Source organism: Argopecten irradians, chromosome 6, assembly GCF_041381155.1.
Source record: "Argopecten irradians isolate NY chromosome 6, Ai_NY, whole genome shotgun sequence".
In the NCBI taxonomy this organism is placed as follows: domain Eukaryota; kingdom Metazoa; phylum Mollusca; class Bivalvia; order Pectinida; family Pectinidae; genus Argopecten; species Argopecten irradians.
This window is the reverse complement of record NC_091139.1, coordinates 46,457,077-46,476,151: the sequence shown is the minus strand read 5'-3', so window position 1 is coordinate 46,476,151 and position 19,075 is coordinate 46,457,077. Positions and strand designations below refer to the sequence as shown.

The following is a 19,075-nucleotide window of genomic DNA, read 5'->3' as shown; positions in this document are numbered from 1 at the left end:
ACATTTTATGCTTGATGAAAATATAAACTCTCAAAAAATTATTAAACTTCACAAGTTATGGAAGTGACAAATCTGGATCTGATCATCAGTGTTGGCCTATAACTACCTTACTTAACCCTAACCGTTAGCTGAGTTTTTCTGGCCCAGACACAAGGCCTAACTTAGAACGAATCTACGTACCCAGTCTACTATACCTTTCGGCCGGGTACGAAATGGTCCCTATATATGTCGTAGTGGAGCACTGCCTCAGAAAATCACTTGGGCACAGTTTTTTTATACTTTTTTGTTGGTTTCCAATTATTTTAAGTTTGTACATGCATTTATATATTATTTTTGTCCAAAAGAAACATAAAGACCATTCTTAATATCTACTTTACCTCTCATAAGACGTCAAATTCATAATTTGTAGACTAATTGCCGTATAGTTTCCCTTCGAAAAGGGGGCCGCGGTGGCCGAGTGGTTAAGATGTCCCGACATATTACCACAAACCCCCTCCACCTCTGGGATGCAGGTTCGAATCCTATGTGGGGCAGTTGCCAGGTACTGACCGCTGGCCGGTGGTTTTTAGCTCACCTGGCCCGAAGGGCCGGTGAGCTTATGTCATGGCGCGGCGTCCGTCATCCGTTGTCCGTCCGTCGTCCGTCCGTCGTCCATCCGTCAACATTTCCTTTAAATCGCTACTAGTCATAGAGTTCTGCATGGATTGTAACCAAATTTGGCCACAAACATCCTTGGGGGAAGGTGAACAGAACTTGTATAAATTTTGGCTCTGACCCCCCGGGGGCAGGAGGGGCGCGGCCCAATAGGGAAAATAAAGGTAAATTCTATAAAACGCTACTTGTCCTAGAGTTCTGCATGGATTGTAACCAAATTTGGCCACAAACATCCTCGGGGGAAGGGGAACAGAACTTGTATAAATTTTGGCTCTGATAAATGGTGACCCTGACCCCCTGAGGCAGGAGGGGCGGGGCCCAATAGGGGTAATAGAGGTAAATCCTATAAAACGCTACTTGTCCTAGAGTTCTGCATTGATTGTAACCAAATTTGGCCACAAACATCCTTTGGGGAAGGGAAACAAAACTTGTATAAATTTTGGCTCTGACCCCCCTGGGGGCAGGAGGGGCGGGGCCCAATAGGGGAAATAGAGGTAAATCCTATAAATCGCTACTTGTCCTAGAGTTCTGCATTGATTGTAACCAAATTTGGCCACAAACATCCTTTGGGAAAGGGAAACAAAACTTGTATAAATTTTGGCTCTGACCCCCCTGGGGGTAGGAGGGGCGGGGCCCAATAGGGGAAATAGAGGTAAATCCTAAAAATCGCTACTTGTCCTAGAGTTCTGCATGGATTGTAACCAAATTTGGCCAGAAACATCCTTGAGGTTAACAGAATTCGTATAAATTTTGGCTTTGACCCCCTGGAGCAGAAAGAGTGGGGCCCAATAGGGGAATTAGAGGTAAATATTCAAATTCCTTTAGAAAAGAAACAATGAACTTATATTCAGAACATTACATAGCATTACAAACCAGGTGAGCGATACAGGCCCTCTGGGCCTCTTGTTTTTCCCAATTCAAGACTTAAATTTCCCACATCAAAATCGAAATAAATTGAAAATCATTCAATACCTGGTAATTTTGATCATTTTTGCATTTCTTCCTAATTATAAGAAAGATAATTATAAACAGAACATATAGCTTAAATTCCCTATTAATATTTCAGATTTATAGTTTATGTGTATATTTATAATAATGATTAATTACATAACAAAAGAATCTTAAATTAAAATGCATACCGTATTTTTGCGCGTATAGTGCGCACTTTTTTTCATAATTTATCAAGTGAAAAGTTGGGGGTGCGCACTATACGCAGGTACAAGGCATAGCCAGGTCCTGGGTCATAATCACCGACCGGCAGGTCCGAGCTGTGCAGTAACATTTTGTACACGTTGTCGTGAAATAATTATGACTAAATACTTGGATCTTTAAGTCAATGGTCAATGCATATATTCAATATAAAAGGAAAACATCTCTTGAAATTTTTATCTTTAATTCCTTGAAAGTCCGTTTTGAGAGCACATGTGTTCATGACCGGATTCATGTTACGATCGTGAATCTTCAGTAAGGTATCTCCAAATCTAAATGGCTAAATGAATATAGCCTGGAGCTTGAAACGATGTATAAATGTGTAAGTAATTCGTCACATTAGACAGATTACCTTATAAATATGTTTCTCCATCATGTGATAACTTTTGAACTTGCAAATGTTTACGGAAGTGAGTGTAATCCCACATGCAGAGCCAGCAAATTAAATACGAAACTAAAACCTTCTTACATTAACACTGACCAATCGGCACTATAAATGATGGTATGACTGTAAAATTTACTCTTATTACTATCTTTTGAAATGGTTCTGTAAGATATTATCCTGATTTCAATACTAATTGAAATAATTGAGAATACGGAAGCGTGCAGTCAGTAATCAAATATGGCGGCCACCTGTGGTTGATTAGCCTACTCGGTCAGCTTTCCAGCTAATATCTTGGACAATGATTAAATCTAAATGCCGAACAGATACACAATAGACTTGATTGATACCACTTGGAATTACTCAAGGTATGATTAATTATTTGATTGTAAAAACATCGTTGTTGATATCCTCATTATAGTGTCATCGGCAATTCACAAGCTAACTAGGCCTGCCGTTGTGTAAACAAAGTGTCAATCATCGTGTCAAACTCCTCTCGCCAGTTAATTTTAATGAACAGAAGGTTGTTTTAAGCACTGATAAACAATAAGAACCGTTTGATTTTGTTCTTCAAAAGTGTTTGGTGGCAATGCAAAATGTTGTGAACGAAGATACAAAAACTGAGATTTTTTTTTGTAATTTTTTTTTTTCCAAAATGGAACTCAAAAACGTACCTGCGCACTATACGCGGGTGCGCACTATATGCGCAAAAATACGGTATATATATATATATATATATATACAACATATACAAATGATTTTCTTAAAGATGCTCCACCGCCGACAGAGCATACCGTATTTCACCGCAAATAAGACCCCTCCCTTCAAATAAGACCCCCAACCTATTTTGACACATTTTCAGACTTAGGGGGGATGTCTGCAAATAAGACCCCCACCTATTTTTCCGTTTACTGGACGATGGATTTGAGCAATGGAGTAATTAAAAATATCACCAAAATGACTTTGTATCGGAACTTTTTTTGTTTATTTTATCGGCATAGAAAAATCACGTAGATCTAGTAAAGAACTGTTTGTGTGCTTGTTAATTTTGTCATTTAATTCAAGTTAATTCACGGGGGATTTAATTTAATTTATCAATAACTACGAAATGTGAACAGTGTTTATATTTAATCGGAGGCTATTTTCAACAAAATACGCCGATATTTGTTTCCATGAACACTTCAACACGTTTTAGTGTTCGTACGGCTTGTCATTTTTTATATGCATCGGCAAAGATATTCGTCATTGATGCAGATCGTTTCTGCACTCGTAGATTCTAACTTAATACAATCATTACCTAAAACATCTACTTAAGGCATTTACAGTTTCAAATATGTTTATTTGTGAACGTAACGTACCTGCCATGTTTTGTTTACGCAGTCAGTATAATATGATTAGCCGCAAAGTTTCGTATTTTACTCTGGATACCAAAATACTTGCTACGATGTTTTAATGCAGTTAATACTTGGATTAATATCTGAAATATTATCAAAAACTATCGTCGTATCAATAGCAATACCGATCAAATTCCCAAACACGACCCGGTGTGAAAATGTGAAAGTATGGCTTCAACCCGGCGCCATTTTCCTACACATGTGTGTACGATGTTACAAACAACTGCATCAGTGCATGTCGGCACGTTGAAGTTAAATCACGATCGTTTGCTCATTTGACTGAGACAAATGTACGTAAATTCTTCTGTCTATGAACAAATTTGATATGTAAACGTTTGCAGTGAATTTTAAATAGGCCTGAGTCTGAACGGCGATCGTCCTTCCGATTCACAGCGATTGATTCACGTGTTTACTAAGACGGAGATGTAGTTGTGATCGTAAACAATAACCTAATTTGAATATTTTAAAATAACAATACGATTATTAAAACTTCTAGATTAAAATGACATTGCTTATGATGCTGTTTCTTCGTTTTGATTCATTGGTGAATGTCCGCGTGACTCTTGCAAACTTGTGCATTTCCTTTCAGACTTACAACTGCCCTAATATTGTTTAACAAATTATATTTTAATTTGTCATAATATTTGATTTAATTTTACTCATACGTCTTCATTATTATTATAAATACTTGAACATCTTGCTATTACCCATCTGTCATATGACTGTTACAACGATGACAGGACATTAAAAAATCCAAGATGGCGACCTCATAGATCGATGTTATCAGGCGGGTTGTCCGCAAATAAGACCCCGCACCACTTTTGACCTTTATTTCTTCTCTGGGAGGGGGGTCTTATTTGCGGTGAAATACGGTAAATGATATTCATTATTTGAACAGTAATTGGTGTTCAATCGGATGTATGTATGTCTAATTAACACAAAAATAATATATATATTTTCAATTTGCCTTTGGTGCATGTGCAATCAGTTCTTCATTCCATATAGGATATAGTGCGTCGGTATTTTTTCGGGATGCAAATAATTATTTTTCATATTTTTAACTTGACGTAGAATTAGAAGCTCAATCTTTTCAATGGTGGTAATGGTGTAAAGTAAGTAATTTTTGTAACTGAAGAAAAATACTAAATCGTCTGCTCCTGTTTTTGATAGTGAAAAAATATTATTTGTTGGCGGTGGAGCATCTTTAATTAGAAATTATGGAATTGTTATAATTACAGCATGAAAAACAGATTCTCAAATTAACTATAAATGACTTTCTTAATTCCTGGTGTTTTTTTTAAATGACAGATAGAAAAAACCCTGATGATTAAGCAATTTTGGGAATAGATAATCCTATGCATTTTTGTGTGAGAATAATTATTATTTTTTGTTGACGGGTGTGGAATCTATATACTCTATATACTTCTGCTGTGTGCAAATTCTAACTGCACACGCTACTGGAAGTCACTGTCTTCAGTTATCCCGTTCATTGGTAGATTTTACCATTATTTAGTGACACCAACCTTTTAAAAAATAAATATTAAATTAGCAATACCATCCCAGTCAGCATTATTCTAACAACATTGACATTAGAATGCACTCATTTTGTGGCATATGTACTAATGCTTGTATTGGTCATGGTATTCTAATCATAAGCATGTCATCTCATGTCATTCTATTCACTAGATCTGTGGATCAATCTTAAATAGAAATATTTGTCCTGTTTCTCTATGTGTAAAAATCAAACTATTCATAAAGAAAGAATTTTAGGCCAGACAAATACTTATCGCATCATAAGAATTATTGAGTAAATTAGGCTCTATATTAGATACACAAAAAATAACATTATTAGGACGCTGTTAACCTAGCACTTGTTAGTGTGTATTACATGCACATAAAATTGTACGAGTCTGTGCCTGGCGATGAACGTTTGGCTGGTGATGGGGAAGCATCACAATTAACCTCCACTACTTCACAATTTGTACAGCGAACACTTAATGGTGAGGGTGGATTGAAGTGTGCTGTCAATGCATCAAGATCAATTAGTGGTTATTAGTATGGTTGTGTGGCAGGTTACTACACCGGCAGTAGGTCTGAGACACATATCACTAAGTGTGTAATGTATCCATCAAATACGTGTCATTGTATAAAAACTGTATACTAGTGTCAAGTAGCAGCTCAATTACATGTTAACAGGCTAAGGATTATGTCAACAATGAAAACACAAACATTATCCACAACACTGATTACATAATGGTAAAATACAGACAAAGCTTTTGTGGTTCACAAATTCATACAGCAAAAATGCTTATGGTATCTCAATATAATATATCTTGTTGTAACTAATGGGAAGGTTACATATTCAAAGACCTACTATAGACATAGGCAGGTTAATAAGGCTACTAGACATAGACCAGTTACTAGGCTACCAGACATAGGCCAGTTGCTAGGCTACTTGTCATAGGTCAGTTACTAGGCTACTAGACATTGGTCAGTTTCTAGGCTACTAGACATAGGCCAGTTACTAGGCTACCAGACATAGGTCAGTTACTAGGCTACTAGACATAGGTCAGTTGTTAGGCTACTAGACATAGGCCAGTTGCTCATGGCTACTAGACAAAGGTCAGTTACTATGTTACTAGACAAAGGTCAGTTACTAGGCTACGAGAGATAGGTCAGTTGCTAGGCTACTAGACATAGGCCAGTTGCTAGGCTTCTAGATAATGGTCAGTTACTATGTTACTAGACAAAGGTCAGTTACTAGGCTACTAGACATAGGTCAGGTGCTAGGCTACTAGACAAAGGTCAGTTACTATATTACTAGACAAAGGTCAGTTACTAGGCTACTAGACATAGGACAGTCATATTACTAGGCTACTAGAGATAGGTCAGTTACTAGACTACTAGACAATGGTCAGTTGCTAGGCTACTTGACATAGGTCAGTTACTAGACTAATAGACAAAGATCAGTTACTATGTTATTAGACAAAGGTCAGTTACTAGGCTACTAGACATAGGACAGTTATATTACTAAGCTACTAGACATAGGTCAGTTACTCGGCTGGTCAGTTACTAGACTACTAGGCAAAGGTCAATTGCTAGGCTACTTGAAATAGGTCAGTTACTAGACTAATAGACAAAGATTAGTTACTAGGCTACTAGACATTGGTCAGTTACTAGGCTACTAGACATAGGTCAGTTGCTAGGCTACTAGACATAGGTCAGTTACTAGGCTACAGCTAGACAAAGGTCAGTTACTAGGCTACAGCTAGATATTGGTCAGTTACTATGCTACAGCTAAACATTCGTCAGTTACTAGGCTACTAGACATAGGCCAGTTGCTAGGCTACTAGACATAGGTCAGTTACTAGGCTACTATACATTACATAAGTCAGTTACTAGGCTACTAGACAAAGGTCAGTTACTAGGCTACTAGACATAGGTCAAATACTATGCTACATTTAGACATAGGTCAGTTACTAGACTACTAGACATAGGCCAGTTACTAGGCTACTAGATAAAGGTCAGTTACTAGGCTTCTAGACATCTAGACATAGGTGAGTTACTAGGCTACAGCTAGACATAGGTCAGTTACTAGGGTACAGCTAGACATAGGTGAGTTACTAGGCTACAACTAGACATAGGTCAGTTACTAGGGTACTAGGCATAGGTGAGTTACTAGGCTACAGCTAGACATAGGTCAGTTACTAGGGTACTAGACATAGGTCAGTTACTAGGCTACAGCTAGATATAGGTGAGTTACTTTGGTACTAGACATAGGTCAGTTACTAGGGTACTAGACATAGGTGAGTTACTAGGCTACAGCTAGACATAGGTGAGTTACTAGGGTACTAGACATAGGTCAGTTACTAAGGTACTAGACATAGGTGAGTTACTAGGCTACAGCTAGATATAGGTGTGATACTATGGTACTAGGCATAGGTCAGTTACTAAGGTACTAGACATAGGTGAATTACTCGGCTACAGCTAGACATAGGTCAGTTACTAGGGTACTAGACATAGATCAGTTACTAGGGTACTAGGCATAGGTCAGTTACTAAGGTACTAGACATAGGTGAATTACTCGGCTACAGCTAGACATAGGTCAGTTACTAGGGTACTAGACATAGATCAGTTACTAGGGTACTAGACATAAGTCAGTTACTAGGGTACTAGACATAGGTCGGTTACTAGGCTACAGCTAGCCAAAGGTCAGTTACTGGGCTACAGCTAGCTACATAGACATAGGTCAGTTACTAGGGTACTATATATAGGTTGGTTACTAGGCTACAGCTAGCCATAGGTCAGTTATGTTACATTAGACTATAAACATAGGTGAGTTACTAGGCTAAAGCTATATAGCTAGCCATGGGTCAGTTTTATTAGGCCATTAGACATTTAAGTTAGTTATACTAGTCTAGAGCCATAGGTTAGTTACACTATTCTCCCTCTAGGTCAGTTACTAATTCCATTATATGTCTGTTTTATATGGCATCCAATTCTTTATCCAAAATTAAATGCAATAAAATTTTGAATCTTCGCGCTTTTCCTTTGAGTAATTTTCTATAGATACTGGTCATATTGGTCAGCATTTCCTTTGAGTAATTTTCTATAGATACTGGTCATATTGGTCAGCATTTCCTTTGAGTAATTTTCTATAGATACTGGTCATATTGGTCAGCATTTCCTTAGAGTAATTTTCTATAGATACTGGTCATATTGGTCAGCATTTCCTTAGAGTAATTTTCTATAGATACTGGTCATATTGGTCAGCATTTCCTTTGAGTAATTTTCTATAGATACTGGTCATATTGGTCAGATCAGCATTTCCTTTGAGTAATTTTCTATAGATACTGGTCATATTGGTCAGCATTTCCTTAGAGTAATTTTCTATAGATACTGGTCATATTGGTCAGCATTTCCTTTGAGTAATTTTCTATAGATACTGGTCATATTGGTCAGCATTTCCTTAGAGTAATTTTCTATAGATACTGGTCATATTGGTCAGCATTTCCTTTGAGTAATTTTCTATAGATACTGGTCATATTGGTCAGCATTTCCTTTGAGTAATTTTCTATAGATACTGGTCATATTGGTCAGCATTTCCTTAGAGTCATTTGAGTAATTTTCTATAGATACTGGTCATATTGGTCAGCATTTCCTTAGAGTAATTTTCTATAGATACTGGTCATATTGGTCAGCATTTCCTTAGAGTAATTTTCTATAGATACTGGTCATATTGGTCAGCATTTCCTTAGAGTAATTTTCTATAGATACTGGTCATATTGGTCAGCATTTCCTTAGAGTAATTTTCTATAGATACTGGTCATATTGTAAAGTATCCAAATGGTTAAGTTCACTGTCAGATCGATGTATGACTAATGATACATGTTTCTGTTGTCCAAGTTTCGCAATGAAAAGAATTCTTGAATTCCGTATAAATAAACAATCCAGTCTAAACCTACTATCTGATGTACACCCATCCAATTCTAAGTCTGAATTTACCATGGTCTTAGCTGACCTTTCATTTGTGGGATGTACACTGGCCAAAGTGTAGCAATCGGTTGAGAGGTCTTGCGCTATTCATGAATCTAGTTTTTTCTTAACGAGTGATGTAATGACGTTGTTTATAGGTCTTGCAGCGCTGCTTGGAGGCTGTAAAATGTAGTTAAACATCATCGTACCTGTTTTCTCTTAACATACATATGGTCCAAAACTTTTCTAGCTTGAAATTGAGTTTCCTGTTATTGGCATAATAGAGTCCATTGAGTTGGTGTCATGTGTGTTTTAAACTTTATAGTAGAGCTTCCTTTATCATACCATGTTTTCACTGTTAGTGGTGATTTGAGAGTCAACAGTCTAAGTTTGAATTTGCCAGAGTGGCACATGCCCTTGTCAGACTTATCGCATAAAGCTAGAGTACATACTTAAGAGACTGACTATTCGGAATCTTTAGTGTAAAAAAAGTTTTGTCTATTCCAAACTCTGCAATATTGCCTGACGTAGAGTATGTCCACATGGAAATCTGTTCTCAAGAGACTGAAGCCAAGAGATCCCAGGGAACTATAGATGATGTCTCTAACGCCATAAACATTTAGATGGAGGATTTTTTATTCCCAATCTCCTTTTGTTATCAAAACAATATGTAGTGATCTATACTTCATTTTTCTGATGAAAACGTTCTAACTAACCTGGATTTGGATAATTAGGCCCAGATAGAGTTGCTGAAGACTGACTTTGAGTCTGGAGCTCGGGTACATGAGGTTGTTGAAAAAATACAGAACATGAAATTGCGAACCTTGGTCGACGTTGGAAGCTTCCGGAAGATCCAACCTGTGTTGTGAGTAGAAGTATTTAGTGACTAAAGCCTTAACTATATTAGGGGCCTTGTAATATTTCTGAGTGGAATGGCTTCAGGGAAAATCTGTGGAAGCACACATTATATTTTACAACTAGAGTCATTGCCCAGACTTAGTTTGAAGTAGGATGAGCGTACACAGTGTCATAATGACTGAACTAAATGTTCCCTCATATGCTGGAATGAGTGATGCCAAAGGTGCAGACAGGTGATTATTTGATTTGGTTTCATCCTTCCACCTGCAGAATATGACAAGACACGTCACTCTATGTCTATGTACATCCACGTTTAACTATGGGCCGAAAAGAAAGGTGAGTTGTGTACAATCTTCTATAAGATGTAGGTCAGACCTCAGTGCCCTCGCGCCATTGGTAAAATTACGTTCAGTGTGAGAGAGAGAACTGTCACAATATCTTAGACTGTCTATACCGCGGTTGGGCTGGTAATTGATTGCAATCTTTCCAGTCTGCCTCGAGGTGTGACACATGAGCGAGGCGCACTTGCTCAGGAGAACGCCTGAATCTACGAATGAGTAACATACCGGGACTTAATCCGCCTGATATTCCTCACTGTAACCAGATCTTGAGATTGCACGCAGTAATCTGGATGATGTGTGCAGGAATCTTTCACCTGTTTCTACGTATAAGCTCCTCTGTAGACAAAGATGACTTATTCAACATGTCAGTGTGCAAACGCACATGTACCCTTGAGTAGTGATCTACAACTCTATCATGATCAGAAATGACGTGACAGAGATTGTCAAATAAGATCACACTTGGTCCCGACATCCTCTATATCATGAGCAAGAGTAGTTGATGTCACCTAACCTAGTGACTATAGAATGATCCCTCAATTCTTACTGCACTCATGTAAAACGCCTATGTACTCAATTGACGTGTTACAGACATCAAGAAGCTGAAGAATACAGTGGAAATTCTGTTGAATAGTTCAGACAAGCAATCATCTGTTTTATCAGGGAATTACATGGACACTAAGGGATCTACCCATACCTTTCGTCTCTGCAGCCAAGTCATTGCCTAGAAATGAGCGTACACGCCCTCTATCACGGATAGTTACGGTCTAACACCAATGAGTGACAAGTGTGCCCTGATGAAACAAGTCAGAACTATAAGATTACACAATCGCGGAGAGGCACTTTAACAGCTAAACTTTTACTTACCACTGAGTCTCTACGCAGACAAAAGGACAACGCATGTATGCTAATATCAGAAAGAATGAGTGTATAGTATCTCGCAAAATTTGTTCACAGGTTTCAGGGTGGTAATATCACTAGTGAAGTGGTACAAAACCTGATCCTACAGCAGGGCTGGATATGTAATTGTACAAACTGATCTACTGCAGGCTGTAACCATATCTGGTGTAACAATGTTATTTAGGGTGGATATGTACAAACTGATCCTACAGCAGGGCTGGACCATATATCTGGTGTAACAATGTTATTTAGGGTGGATATGTAATGTACAAACTGATCCTACAGTTATAAGGGACTGGACCATAATATCTGGTGTACAATGTAATATTTAGGGTGGATATGTAATAGTACAAACTTGATCCTACAGCAGGGCTGGACCATATATCTGGTGTAACAATGTTATTTAGGGTGGATATGTAATAGTACAAACTGATCCTACAGCAGGGGTACTGGACCAATATCTGGTGTAACAATGTTATTTAGGGTGGATATGTAATAAGTACAAACTGATCCTACAGCAGGGGACTGGTGTAACCATATTTAGGGTGGATATGTAATAGTACATAACTGATCCTACAGCAGGGCTGACCATATCTGGTGTAACAATGTTATTTAGGGTGGATATGTATAATAGTACAAACTGATCCTACAGTTATAAGAGGCTGGACCATATATCTGGTGTAACAATGTTATTTAGGGTGGATATGTAATAGTACAAACTGATCCTACAGCAGGAGGGCTGGACCTTATATCTGGTGTAACAATGTTATTTAGGGTGGATATGTAATAGTACAAACTGATCCTACAGTTATAAGAGGGCTGGACCATATATCTGGTGTAACAATGTTATTTAGGGTGGATATGTAATAGTACAAACTGATCCTACAGCAGGGCTGGACCATATATCTGGTGTAACAATGTTATTTAGGGTGGATATGTAATAGTACAAACTGATCCTACAGCAGGGCTGGACCATATATCTGGTGTAACAATGTTATTTTAGGGTGGATATGTAATAGTAACAAATGATCCTACAGTTATAAGAGGCTGGACCATATATCTGGTGTAACAATGTTATTTAGGGTGGATATGTAATAGTACAAACTGATCCTACAGCTTATAAGAGGGCTGGACCTTATATCTGGTGTAACAATGTTATTTAGGGTGGATATGTAATAGTACAAACTGATCCTACAGTTATAGAGGACTGGACCATATATCTGGTGTAACAATGTTATTTAGGGTGGATATGTAATAGTACAAACTGATCTACAGCAGGGCTGACCATATATCTGGTGTAACAATGTTATTTAGGGTGGATAGTAATAGTACAAACTGATCCTACAGTTATAAGAGGGCTGGACCATATATATCTGGTGTAACAATGTTATTTAGGGTGGATATGTAATAGTACAAACTGATCCTACAGTTATAAGAGGCTGGACCATATATCTGGTGTAACAATGTTATTTAGGGTGGATATGTAATAGTACAAACTGATCCTACAGCAGGGCTGGACCATATATCTGGTGTAACAATGTTATTTAGGGTGGATATGTAATAGTACAAACTGATCCTACAGCAGGGCTGGACCATATATCTGGTGTAACAATGTTATTTAGGGTGGATATGTAATAGTACAAACTGATCCTACAGCAGGGCTGGACCATATATCTGGTGTAACAATGTTATTTAGGGTGGATATGTAATAGTACAAACTGATCCTACAGTTATAAGAGGGCTGGACCATATATCTGGTGTAACAATGTTATTTAGGGTGGATATGTAATAGTACAAACTGATCCTACAGCAGGGCTGGACCATATATCTGGTGTAACAATGTTATTTAGGGTGGATATGTAATAGTACAAACTGATCCTACAGCAGGGCTGGACCATATATCTGGTGTAACAATGTTATTTAGGGTGGATATGTAATAGTACAAACTGATCCTACAGTTATAAGAGGGCTGGACCATATATCTGGTGTAACAATGTTATTTAGGGTGGATATGTAATAGTACAAACTGATCCTACAGCAGGGGGCTGGACCATATATCTGGTGTAACAATGTTATTTAGGGTGGATATGTAATAGTACAAACTGATCCTACAGTTATAAGAGGGCTGGACCATATATCTGGTGTAACAATGTTATTTAGGGTGGATATGTAATAGTACAAACTGATCCTACAGTTATAAGAGGGCTGGACCATATATCTGGTGTAACAATGTTATTTAGGGTGGATATGTAATAGTACAAACTGATCCTACAGCAGGGCTGGACCATATATCTGGTGTAACAATGTTATTTAGGGTGGATATGTAATAGTACAAACTGATCCTACAGTTATAAGAGGGCTGGACCATATATCTGGTGTAACAATGTTATTTAGGGTGGATATGTAATAGTACAAACTGATCCTACAGTTATAAGAGGGCTGGACCATATATCTGGTGTAACAATGTTATTTAGGGTGGATATGTAATAGTACAAACTGATCCTACAGCAGGGCTGGACCATATATCTGGTGTAACAATGTTATTTAGGGTGGATATGTAATAGTACAAACTGATCCTACAGGAGGGCTGGACCATATATCTGGTGTAACAATGTTATTTAGGGTGGATATGTAATAGTACAAACTGATCCTACAGTTATAAGAGGGCTGGACCATATATCTGGTGTAACAATGTTATTTAGGGTGGATATGTAATAGTACTAACTGATCCTACAGCAGGGCTGGACCATATATCTGGTGTAACAATGTTATTTAGGGTGGATATGTAATAGTACAAACTGATCCTACTGCAGGGCTGGACCATATATCTGGTATAACAATGTTATTTAGAGTGGATATGTAATAGTACAAACTGATCCTACTGCAGGGCTGGACCATATATCTGGTATAACAATGTTATTTAGGGTGGATATGTAATAGTACTAACTGATCCTACAGCAGGGCTGGACCATATATCTGGTGTAACAATGTTATTTAGTGTGGATATGTAATAGTACAAACTGATCCTACAGCAGGGCTGGACCATATATCTGGTGTAACAATGTTATTTAGGGTGGATATGTAATAGTACAAACTGATCCTACAGCAGGGCTGGACCATATATCTGGTGTAACAATGTTATTAAGGGTGGATATGTAATAGTACAAACTGATCCTACAGCAGGGCTGGACCATATATCTGGTGTAACAATGTTATTTAGGGTGGATATGTAATAGTACAAACTGATCCTACAGTTATAAGAGGGCTGGACCATATATCTGGTGTAACAATGTTATTTAGGGTGGATATGTAATAGTACAAACTGATCCTACAGTTATAAGAGGGCTGGACCATATATCTGGTGTAACAATGTTATTTAGGGTGGATATGTAATAGTACAAACTGATCCTACAGTTATAAGAGGGCTGGACCATATATCTGGTGTAACAATGTTATTTAGGGTGGATATGTAATAGAACAAACTGATCCTACAGTTATAAGAGGGCTGGACCATATATCTGGTGTAACATGATTAGGGTGTAAATAGACAATGATCTACAGTTATAAGAGGGCTTATAGGGTGGAACATGTAATATGTAATGTACAAACTGATCCTACAGCAGGGCTGGACCATATATCTGGTGTAACAATGTTATTAAGGGTGGATATGTAATAGTACAAACTGATCCTACAGCAGGGCTGGACCATATATCTGGTGTAACAATGTTATTTAGGGTGGATATGTAATAGTACAAACTGATCCTACAGTTATAAGAGGCTGGACCATATATCTGGTGTAACAATGTTATTTAGGGTGGATATGTAATAGTACAAACTGATCCTACAGTTATAAGAGGGCTGGACCATATATCTGGTGTAACAATGTTATTTAGGGTGGATATGTAATAGTACAAACTGATCCTACAGCAGGGCTGGACCATATATCTGGTGTAACAATGTTATTTAGGGTGGATATGTAATAGTACAAACTGATCCTTCAGCAGGGCTGGACCATATATCTGGTGTAACAATGTTATTTAGGGTGGATATGTAATAGTACAAACTGATCCTACAGTTATAAGAGGGCTGGACCATATATCTGGTGTAACAATGTTATTTAGGGTGGATATGTAATAGTACAAACTGATCCTACAGTTTAAAGAGGTCTGGACCATATATCTGGTGTAACAATGTTATTTAGGGTGGATATGTAATAGTACAAACTGATCCTACAGCAGGGCTGGACCATATATCTGGTGTAACAATGTTATTTAGGGTGGATATGTAATAGTACAAACTGATCCTACAGTTATAAGAGGGCTGGACCATATATCTGGTGTAACAATGTTATTTAGGGTGGATATGTAATAGTACAAACTGATCCTACAGTTATAAGAGGCTGGACCATATATCTGGTGTAACAATGTTATTTAGGGTGGATATGTAATAGTACAAACTGATCCTACAGTTATAAGAGGGCTGGACCATATATCTGGTGTAACAATGTTATTTAGGGTGGATATGTAATAGTACAAACTGATCCTACAGTTATAAGAGGACTGGACCATATATCTGGTGTAACAATGTTATTTAGGGTGGATATATATATATATGTAATAATATAAACTGATCCTTCAGCAGGGCTGGACCATATATCTGGTGTAACAATGTTATTTAGGGTGGATATGTAATAGTACAAACTGATCCTACAAAGGGCTGGACCATATATCTGGTGTAACAATGTTATTTAGGGTGGATATGTAATAGTACAAACTGATCCTACAGTTATAAGAGGGCTGGACCATATATCTGGTGTAACAATGTTATTTAGGGTGGATATGTAATAGTACAAACTGATCCTACAGTTATAAGAGGGCTGGACCATATATCTGGTGTAACAATGTTATTTAGGGTGGATATGTAATAGTACAAACTGATCCTACAGCAGGGCTGGACCATATATCTGGTGTAACAATGTTATTTAGGGTGGATATGTAATAGTACTAACTGATCCTACAGTTATAAGAGGGCTGGACCATATATCTGGTGTAACAATGTTATTTAGGGTGGATATGTAATAGTACAAACTGATCCTACAGTTATAAGAGGGCTGGACCATATATCTGGTGTAACAATGTTATTTAGGGTGGATATGTAATAGTACAAACTGATCCTACAGTTATAAGAGGCTGGACCATATATCTGGTGTAACAATGTTATTTAGGGTGGATATGTAATAGTACAAACTGATCCTTCAGCAGGGCTGGACCATATATCTGGTGTAACAATGTTATTTAGGGTGGATATGTAATAGTACAAACTGATCCTACAGTTATAAGAGGGCTGGACCATATATCTGGTGTAACAATGTTATTTAGGGTGGATATGTAATAGTACAAACTGATCTTACAGTTATAAGAGGGTTGGACCTTATATCTGGTGTAACAATGTTATTTAGGGTGGGTATGTAATAGTACAAACTGATCCTACAGTTATAAGAGGGCTGGACCATATATCTGGTGTAACAATGTTATTTAGGGTGGATATGTAATAGTACAAACTGATCCTACAGTTATAAGAGGACTGGACCATATATCTGGTGTAACAATGTTTTTAGGGTGGATATGTAATAGTACAAACTGATCCTTCAGCAGGGCTGGACCATATATCTGGTGTAACAATGTTATTTAGGGTGGATATGTAATAGTACAAACTGATCCTACAGTTATAAGAGGGCTGGACCATATATCTGGTGTAACAATGTTATTTAGGGTGGATATGTAATAGTACAAACTGATCCTACAGTTATAAGAGGGCTGGACCATATATCTGGTGTAACAATGTTATTTAGGGTGGATATGTAATAGTACAAACTGATCCTACAGCAGGGCTGGACCATATATCTGGTGTAACAATGTTATTTAGGGTGGATATGTAATAGTACAAACTGATCCTACAGTTATAAGAGGGCTGGACCATATATCTGGTGTAACAATGTTATTTAGGGTGGATATGTAATAGTACAAACTGATCCTACAGCAGGGCTGGACCATATATCTGGTGTAACAATGTTATTTAGGGTGGATATGTAATAGTACAAACTGATCCTACAGTTATAAGAGGGCTGGACCATATATCTGGTGTAACAATGTTATTTAGGGTGGATATGTAATAGTACAAACTGATCCTACAGCAGGGCTGGACCATATATCTGGTGTAACAATGTTATTTAGGGTGGATATGTAATAGTACAAACTGATCCTACAGTTATAAGAGGGCTGGACCATATATCTGGTGTAACAATGTTATTTAGGGTGGATATGTAATAGTACAAACTGATCCTACAGCAGGGCTGGACCATATATCTGGTGTAACAGTGTTATTTAGGGTGGATATGTAATAGTACAAACTGATCCTACAGTTATAAGAGGGCTGGACCTTATATCTGGTGTAACAATGTTATTTAGGGTGGATATGTAATAGTACAAACTGATCCTACAGTTATAAGAGGGCTGGACCATATATCTGGTGTAACAATGTTATTTAGGGTGGATATGTAATAGTACTAACTGATCCTACAGTTATAAGAGGGCTGGACCATATATCTGGTGTAACAATGTTATTTAGGGTGGATATGTAATAGTACAAACTGATCCTACAGTTATAAGAGGGCTGGACCATATATCTGGTGTAACAATGTTATTTAGGGTGGATATGTAATAGTACAAACTGATCCTACAGCAGGGCTGGACCATATATCTGGTGTAACAATGTTATTTAGGGTGGATATGTAATAGTACAAACTGATCCTACAGTTATAAGAGGGCTGGACCATATATCTGGTGTAACAATGTTATTTAGGGTGGATATGTAATAGTACAAACTGATCCTACAGCAGGGCTGGACCATATATCTGGTGTAACAATGTTATTTAGGGTGGATATGTAATAGTACAAACTGATCCTACAGTTATAAGAGGGCTGGACCATATATCTGGTGTAACAATGTTATTTAGGGTGGATATGTAATAGTACAAACTGATCCTACAGCAGGGCTGGACCATATATCTGGTGTAACAATGTTATTTAGGGTGGATATGTAATAGTACAAACTGATCCTACAGCAGGGCTGGACCATATATCTGGTGTAACAATGTTATTTAGGGTGGATATGTAATAGTACAAACTGATCCTACAGTTATAAGAGGGCTGGACCATATATCTGGTGTAACAATGATATTTAGGGTGGATATGTAATGGTACAAACTGATCCTACAGCAGGGCTGGACCATATATCTGGTGTAACAATGTTATTTAGGGTGGATATGTAATAGTACAAACTGATCCTACAGCAGGGCTGGACCATATATCTGGTGTAACAATGTTATTTAGGGTGGATATGTAATAGTACAAACTGATCCTACAGCAGGGCTGGACCATATATCTGGTGTAACAATGTTATTTAGGGTGGATATGTAATAGTACAAACTGATCCTACAGTTATAAGAGGGCTGGACCATATATCTGGTGTAACAATGTTATTTAGGGTGGATATGTAATAGTACAAACTGATCCTACAGTTATAAGAGGGCTGGACCATATATCTGGTGTAACAATGTTATTTAGGGTGGATATGTAATAGTACAAACTGATCCTACAGCAGGTCTGGAACATATATCTGGTGTAACAATGTTATTTAGGGTGAATATGTAATAGTACTAACTGATCCTACAGTTATATATATTACAGCAGGGCTGGACCATATATCTGAATGGCTGTGTTTATAGCGTGGTATATCCAGCTCACTCCAGCATCTGTACCTCTGTGTTTACATTACACCGACTGGGGGCAAAGTGCCATTTCTCA

At 37.7% G+C, this 19,075-nt stretch overlaps 1 protein-coding gene across 1 annotated transcript in view; it reads left to right on the top strand.

Annotated features, from left to right (window-relative positions):
- LOC138326563 (rho GTPase-activating protein 45-like) overlaps positions 1–19,075 on the top strand; it is a 61,683-nt gene that overhangs the window by 519 nt on the left and 42,089 nt on the right. The window lies entirely within an intron of this gene.